The 8,031-nt window shown below is 40.7% G+C and overlaps 1 long non-coding RNA gene across 1 annotated transcript; it reads right to left on the bottom strand.

The window, feature by feature from the left end:
* Positions 1-673: 673 nt before the first annotated feature.
* Positions 674-7,029, bottom strand: LOC129147145 (uncharacterized). The gene is made up of 3 exons (XR_008554496.1): positions 6,829-7,029; positions 1,336-1,421; positions 674-759 (listed from the first exon to the last, which is right to left on the bottom strand). It is a non-coding gene; the product is annotated as an uncharacterized LOC129147145 (long non-coding RNA).
* Between the last annotated feature and the right edge of the window lie 1,002 nt (positions 7,030-8,031).

The following is an 8,031-nucleotide window of genomic DNA, read 5'->3' as shown; positions in this document are numbered from 1 at the left end:
ATCGGGAATCCTGAAGAATTGTGAATATGAATAATAATAAGCTGCCATTTTTGGAGGTATACCATTTAAGGAGTATGCTGGTGGTTTTACATATATTATATATAATCTTCTCAGTAGTAATACTATTTCCATTTTACAGATTAGAAGACTGAGGCAGAGAATTTAGATAACTTACCTAAGAGCATATAACTCACAGTGATAGAAAGGGACTTTAAATTTCAAGACAAATGCAAGTCCATCTGTCTTTAAATTTAAGACACTTTCTTTTTTTAAAAAAAATATATTTTTATTGATTTCAGAGAGGAAGGGATAGGGTGAGAGAGAAAGAAACATCAATGATGAGAGAGAATCATTGGTTGGCTGCCTCCTGCATGCCCCACACTGGGGATCGAGCTTGCAACCTGGGCATATTCCCTGACCAGGAATCAAACTGTGACCTCCTGATTCATAGGTCAACGCTCAACCACTGATACATGCCAGCCAGGCGAATTTAAGACCCCTTTCACTCCACCAATTATATCAGAATCTCAAAGTATGAGGCCCAGGTGTTAATATTCTTTAGAAGATCACCTTGGAAATTCTAACATAGAGCTATAGTTGGAAAAGGCTACACTCACACCATTTTGTCTTTCATGAGAGCAAGTAAAGAAACCAACTTTGATACTTGGTTTATTTGTGCAGATGAAGAGATCAGTGCAGAATTGGGAAAAGAAGGATTCATCATTCTCCATTATCTTCAGGTTTGAAGTTCCTCCATTCCTTGCAAGGAGAAGAAGGAATATGTTACGTATGCAAATACATGTGTGAATGTGGGACACTTGCCATGTGTCCTTAAGCATGGAAAACGATTTAAAATAGTAGATAATGTAGATGGAATATTTATATGGAAAAAAAATTGGAAGATGTTGAGTTAAGCTGTGTGCCCACTGATAACAGGGGCCAAAGAAAAAGAATTGAAATGTTATGAATACAGAATAAAATGTTGAATAGGAGTGTGTGTGTGTGTGTGTGTGTGTGTGTGTGAGAGAGAGAGAGAGAGAGAGAGAGAGAGAGAGAGAGAGAGAGAGAGAGATCTGTTTGGGTTCATTATTAGCCTAAAAAATTACTTAAGAGCAGAAGTCACTGGATTTGACAATTGAATGTTTAGTTGCTATCTCCTTAAGCAGAGGTGGTAGAAAGCCATTTGGGGGGAGGGGATTGTCAGTGGAAGGAATAATGAAGTACTTAACTGTTCTTGTTTCACATCCTTGACATTGGAAGTTTAGGTCAAATCTTATTGTCCCAGAACCTGGTCTGTGTTGAACATGTCACAGATTCTTAATAAAGGTGATTTACCAGAATGTCGTTTCTCTTTGCTCAATGTGGTTTTCATAGTAGTGGAAAATTCCTTCCCACTTTTCTCTGCTGCCCAGTTGGTGAACCTGCAAAATAATTCCATTCATATCCTTGTTTAATGTTCAACTTGGCTCCCCACTCCATACCCTGCTTACAAATCAGCCCTCCCCCAAAATTTATGGCTTTGGGACACATGGTTCTTTGCAGATTTGGGGGAAATTAGCTATCCAACTGCAATGGGATACGACCTTGTCTCAAATGTCAGTAACCCACCAGCATAGTGTGCTTGGAGCTGTTTAACTTTGTTATAATGTTAATTTATTTGGATTTTCAAGGTAGGCTGGTGCTTCAAGTCACCAGGCGAGGCTAATAGAATTTAACATTATCATTATCCTCAACTGTTGTTTGCAAGGAGGTTCTAAAACTTCTAGTTGTTCTGGTTCATATTCTGTTTCACAATGGGAAAGGATTACTACTAACAGTTAACTTGACCTTTCAAAAAGTTACCAAAAAATAGACACATACAGATTTTACTGGATGGACAGGATTTGTCCTCTGTCCTGGCGTTGTGCAAAGTCTAGATAAGTACATGGTCATTAGCAGGGCTGAAGTGAGAGATGTAGTTAATCAAGAGAGGTGTTAGCCTCGGGCATTCCAAGCCAATTTAAGGTCCCTCCACTTTCTGAACTAGATCATTCTTTGATTCTGTTCCTTGCAGGGTGAATGGGCATTTCAGGGAAGTGAGCGGTTCCACATGGCCCCTTATTCACCATCAAGAACACTGCTCACAAAGTATTGGGGTAATTCTCCAAATTCTTCCAGCTTTCTCCCCTATCGTGGGTCTTCTCGATAATTCCACAGGCCCAGGGACCTGAAGTTGGTGTGCTCCTCAGTGACAGGGGACAGGAAAAGACAGGGAGTCTCACACCCAGGACGCTAGGTAGTTAATCTCTTTAGCAAGAGAAAAGGGACATCCTGGACCTTTTACAATGTTCTTGGTGTCCAAGGTACAGGCTCTTGGAAATAATTTTAACCCCTCCCTAATCCAGTTGTGACTTTGACCCGTGATGACTTTGTCTTTAAATATATTTTATTGATTTTTTACAGAGAGGAAGGGAGAGGGATAGAGAGGTAGAAACACTGATCAGTTGCCTCCTGCACACCTCCCACCGGGGATGTGCCCGCAACCTAGGTACATGCCCTTGACCGGAATCGAACCTGGGACCCTTCAGTCCGCAGGCTAAAGCTCTATCCACTGAGCCAAACCGGTTAGGGCATCTTTGGATGATTTTTCTTTGGGATATGAAAGAGAAAGTTCTACTCTAATCTATTTAAGGAGAAATAAAGATAAAGCAGATAGGATTCCCATACAAGGGAATTTCCAGCGGGGCATTTGCAAATATTATTTCTTCTTTCTCAAAGAAAGCACACAGATATCATTTAAGAAAGGCACCTTGGCCTTTGGCCTTCCTTGCTTAGAATAATGGTTATAACATTATTCTCCTGTGTTCCCATAGGAAGGAAAAACACAATACAAGTATAATAGTAATGGGATTTCAAGCCCCTTCGGCACCAGAAGAAAGTGTCATTTGTAGATGAGCTTACCCTCGGAAGAGAAAAAGCTAGTATGATGTGGTGAGGGATGAATAGATCAGGACAAGAAGAAGCAGACCAGACGATGCAGCCAGGGTCTGAAAGACCCACTCGGATTGTCCCCAAGACACTGTTTTATACTTTGAGACTGTTTGCCCTCCCTTTCCAATGTTTTACATTTTCTCATAGGCATAGAATCCCAAGAAAGCTCATCTGAAACATAACTTAAGGAAGATTCAAGATCCATGCAACGCCTTTGAGGTCCCTGTGTCTGCTTTTCATTGGCTTTTCTGCTTGCTTTCCATTTGGCCTATTTGACTCCCTTTATATTCTGAGCACGTAGAGAAATGCATATTTTTGGAGTGGGCCTGTTCTATCTATTTTTTCGGGAGGGCATGCCATTTGGAAAAGTTTTACTTAGTAATAGGGAAGGAAAAAAAGACGACTTTGTGTTTGAAGTAGTAGCCTTGTTTCAATGACATATTAAAGATGGATGTTCACCATCGTGCATCTTTCCGGGCTAAGAATTCAGCGTATCTTGAAAAGATGAATGGATCGGAGAGGCTGGTTAATACATTATCTTTGTTTTGCTGCTGGCTAGCAAGGGAGAAATGTTACGACGGTCAATAGGTTGTCCTGCTCTTGTTTTTATGTTCATGTAAAGTATCCAATATGCTGAGCACTAAAAATTTCCTGTGGTACTTTACTTCCTGGAGGAAACTAAAAATAGAATGGAGGGAATGAATGAAACATGACCTAGCATTTTCTAACCCCTTCCCCTCATTTCTGAATAAACTAGAAATCTCTTTTCTGCTGCCTTAAGACATAAAGATTCCTCATGTATTGTTTCTTGTCCCTAGTTGGGGCTTTCTGGGGTGGGGTGAGGGAGGGGCTTGAAATAGTGTGCTTCCGTAGCTTTTTCTCAGAGGCCATCTGGGGTATAAGTTTAGAGGCTTGTAGAGAGAACTCATTTGCATGAGGGAATTCTTTCCTGAGGACAGGACTTTGAATTATGATCTTTTACATCTGATCAGCTTAAAAGGGCAGAGGCCTTCGAGCCAGTCTGTCTTCCGCTTTGAGGAGGTGAGGAGAAATGAGTTGTGGACAGGTTGGAACCAGTGATGATAAGATGATCATTTGACGATAGCGCTTTCAAAATAATATTCAGTTTTAGGAAAACATTTTAGAAAATATTTTAGATAAAAATGTTAGGAGCTTGTTTAAACATTTATTTCATCTCTATGCATAAGGAAGGCATGTTACAGATACAAATAAGGAAGGACTATATATCAGTTAGGACGTACTCTTTTGAACATAGCACTAAAATCAACTCCAATTGGCTTAGACAACAAAGAGTGTAGATCAGTTGTATAAATGTCTGAGGCTGAAGGTCGGGCAGGCTTCTAGTGATATTTGATCCAGAGGCCATGGTGTCACTAGGACTCTTGAGTTTATTGTTGGTGAATCCCTTGACCACCCTCCCTGGTGTTTTGGCATCATTCAGAGTCTGACTTCCCTCATGATGGCAAATGGCTCCAACCGTTCCAAGCCTCCTGTCCATACAATGCCTGTCCAGACAAGATGAATATGCCCTCGTTCCTTCATTAGAAAGGGCCTGGGGGTCATTCTGATCAGTCTACATGGCTGGCTTAGACTAGATCACCTGCTAACCCCTGGAGGGGAGGAAAGAGTTGACATTCCCAGAATCACACAGGGTCTCAAATTGTAATGGGAACTGTCAAAAGGCCTAAATGGGTACTTCAAATGCATCCAGGTGTCTGTGGTGGTGTGCCGTGAGCTTCATAAGCCAAGGAAAAAGGCTTCAAGTCCGCTTCCTACCCATTGGTTTCTGTTTGGGCTTATTTCTGATGATTGTTGACACATCATTATCTATTCAATTCTTCAAGATACCCAGAGAAGCCAAATCCTCCAGCTTAACTCTAGAGTGCAGAATGGTATTTTTTAGCCAATTATTCTTTCTCATTCTCTCTCTCTCTCAACTTAACACTTGGTGCAGTTTAGTCCCATTTTTTCCTTATTTAATAGTCACTGGCTAGAAAGAACAGCTGGCCTAGCCATTCTGTATTATAGCCCTAAATCTGTTTTCAGTGTTTTACTATCACTTTTATAGCTTTGCCTCTTCATGTCACGGTAGGGTATATGCCTCTGTTTTCTGTAGTCTCTAGCTTACTGGTTTGAAGCAAGTTTAACTGGCTTATCTGAGGTCATTGTCTGAGTTACAGGAGAGAGGTATTATTAATGATCTCAGCTCTCAAGTTGTAAAAGTTGGCAAACTGCAGGCCCTGGGCCAAATCCAGCCTTCAGCATTTTATAAATAAAGTTTTATTGAAATAAAACCACATTCATTCATTTATATGTTAGCTATGGTTGCTTTCCCTACTATGATTGCAGAGGTGAGTCATTGTGGCAGATGCTATTTGGCCTGAAAAAATCTAAAATACTTACTATCTGGCCCTTTATAGAGAAAATTGGATTGAATGAGCCACATTCTTCACCTTAAAAACTATGAGAGATTTTACAGCTAGATAGTACACTCTTCCAAAGCCTGTCTGGGTCTTTAAAAGTGATCAAAGATTGTTGGAGGTAGAAACAATCTGAAGCGATTCATGTAGTCCTAATCTTTCATCCCATAGTTGAGAGACATGACCCATGACTTACACAAGGCTCCTCAGATATTAGAGGTAGACCAGCATGCCCCTTACTTCCTACACCCAGGCTTCTGTACTGGAAGGGTACCTAAACATACCACTTAGCAAGAGGGGGATGAGGTCTAAAATATTTTGAGGAGAGTGAGTACTGGGAGAAGCAATAAAGCTCTACCATGTACCAGTTTGGGAAAGTTATTTAACCTATCTGAACTCAATTTCTTCACCTATAGAATGAAAGTAATAGTACATGCCCCCCGTAGTTATGCTATGAGTGAGACATCCAGTATTAAGCAAGCATGTAGGAATAGCTCAATAAATCTTTGTTGCAGTCGTCATCGTCATCATCATCGTCAGGCTACTTTGCTTCTCTCTTGCTTGTCTTAGAGGAAAAGAGGTCACCCTACTCTCCATGGCTATCTGGTTCAATTGGAAACTGTGTCATTTTCTCTCATGGTCCCTCATAGGTCTTATTCTGTCAATTACCCCATCTTTACCGTGTCTTCTATTGCTTCCTTTCCACTGTTAGTCAAATTATTAGCAGAATTCTCAAATCTTAAATGTTATAATAAAGATGTCTTATCACCTATTTTATCTTGATACTAGTGCCTTCCCTTTATTGCCCCAGCTGTTCATGTCTCACCGTCTTTACTCCTTTAAGTTTCATTCTAAATTCAACTCTTTGAAAACGGACCTAGCTGGTCACAGGTGAATCTGTGGGACTGTATATATATATATATATATCTATCTATCTATCTATCTATCTATCTATCTATCTATAGACTTTGCCCTAATCTTATGCAGCATTAAAACTGTGCCACCTTCCTTCCTGGAAGACACAGTTCCTTTGTTTTTGAGCCATTATCCTATTTTGCTTCTCTTCCCACCTCCTGATAAGTCTCTTTCTCATATTATCCCTTCTGTGTTTGTCTTGTCTATAATATATTTCCCAGGCTCTGTACTTAGGAGTTCTCCTTGGCAATCCTATACTTTGCCATAGATTCAGTGACTGCCTGTCGAGCTGATAAATGTCTCTATCTGAATGTAGCAGTAGAATTTATAGCCCCTACACTACTCCTCCATGTAATTCTTCCTCTTCTTTTTTATTCTTATAATGACCTAATCCCTAACACGTATTGAGCACCAAGGTCTGTGCTGAGAGCTTTAAAAGCAGAAAACCATTTTAGAAGATTAAGCAAAGTCCCTGCTTCATTCAGGTTTCCTTAGTTTTTACCTTTTACTGTTTCAGGATTTCATCCCAGATACCATATGGCATTTATCAGTCATGTCTCCTTAGTCTTCCTTTGGCTGTGGCAGTTTCTCAGACTTTCCTCATGTTTGACAACCTTGGTCGTTCTGAGGAGTACCAGCCAGAAGTTTTGTAGAGTGTCTCTCAGTTGGGATTTGTATGATGTTTTCTTTATGATTAGACTGGGATTCTGTGTTCTGGGGAGAAAGAATGCAGAGGTTAAGTACTATTTTCATCACATTATATCAAGGGCTCCTACTTTCAGCATATCTTATTGTTGTTGATGTTTAACTTAGGTCACTTGACTGAAGCAATTAACGTTTGAGGTAAGGTTTCTCCACTCTTTCCCCTTTTGCATACTGTGCTCTCTGAAAGGAAGTCCCGTATGCAGCCCGCACTTACCAGTGGGGAGTTATACTCTCTCCTGGAGGGTGGAGTATCTACAGAAATTATTTGGAATTCTATTACACAGGAGATTTAGACATTATCCCCCATTTATTTATTACTCAATCATTTCATTTTATCAGTATGGACTTGTGGTTTCTTATTTTATGCTTTGGTTATAACCTAGCTCTACTTTATTTTATTGCTCAAATCATTCCTGTTTTGGCCATTGAGAGTTCTTTCAGTGGCTCCTGTTTGCCTTTGACATACCCTTAGTGTGTGTGTGTGTGTGTGTGTGAAATGTTTTTGGAGTACCTTCTCACTTTTTTAGCACTACAAAATATATATATTTCCTACCCTAATCCTAGTACCAGCCATTTCTCAAGGAGCCCTGGTTCCTTTTGTTGGAGAACTAGAGGCCCAGTGCATGAAATTCATGTACGGGTAGGGTCCCTAGGCCTGGCCTGCGATCAGGGCCAATTGGGGCCTTCTGGCTGCCAGCCAGGGCCTTCCTTCCCTGGCTGCTGGCTGCTGGCTGCTGGTCGGGGCCTTCCTCTGTTCCGCGCCGCCTGCTGGTGGTCAGCACATGTCATAGCGAATGATGGAACTCCCAGTTTCCCGGTGGGACTCCCGAGGGGACACTTTGCATATTAGCCTTTTATATATAGATGGTGTTAGAAACCTATATCTGGATGCTGCGTGGGCTCTTTGTTACTGGGTATTATTTCTTTTAGACCTTCTAAACTGACAGAGCATGGACACATATGTGTGTATACTAACCTGTGTTTATATAACTATCTACAA

The sequence above is a fragment of the Eptesicus fuscus genome, chromosome 18 (assembly GCF_027574615.1).
Source record: "Eptesicus fuscus isolate TK198812 chromosome 18, DD_ASM_mEF_20220401, whole genome shotgun sequence".
NCBI classification, from domain to species: domain Eukaryota; kingdom Metazoa; phylum Chordata; class Mammalia; order Chiroptera; family Vespertilionidae; genus Eptesicus; species Eptesicus fuscus.
The sequence above is the reverse complement of the archived record's forward strand: the minus strand, read 5'-3'. Positions and strand labels throughout refer to the sequence as shown.